Genomic DNA, 430 nt, shown 5'->3' with positions numbered 1-430 from the left:
TTAGAGTGTACTTTTTTTTTTTTTACATCTCTTGGCAAATAATTTTCAATGGTAAATTAGGCTTCTTTATATATTTTTCTTGTTGACTATTGAACTTGTTTATTGTTTATTGTTTATTGTTTAAAATAAAACAATTTATTGCAAATTTGAACTAACATAAGACAGAAAATATTTCAAACAATAAACAAGTTACACTCTAAAAAATGCTGAATTGTTTCAACCCAATTTCGGGTCAAATATGGACAAACCCAAACGTTGGGTTAAAAATGTAACTTAAAAATGTAACCCAACAGCTGGGTTTGTACATATTTGACCCGAAATTGGGTTGAAACAACCCAGCATTTTTTAGTTCAATAGTCAACAAGAAAAAAATATATAAAGAAGCCTAATTTACCGCCTATATTGAAAATTATTTGCCAAGAGATGCAAA

The sequence above is a fragment of the Phoxinus phoxinus genome (assembly GCF_949152265.1).
Source record: "Phoxinus phoxinus genome assembly, chromosome: 8".
NCBI lineage: Eukaryota > Metazoa > Chordata > Actinopteri > Cypriniformes > Leuciscidae > Phoxinus > Phoxinus phoxinus.
The sequence above is the reverse complement of the archived record's forward strand: the minus strand, read 5'-3'. Positions refer to the sequence as shown.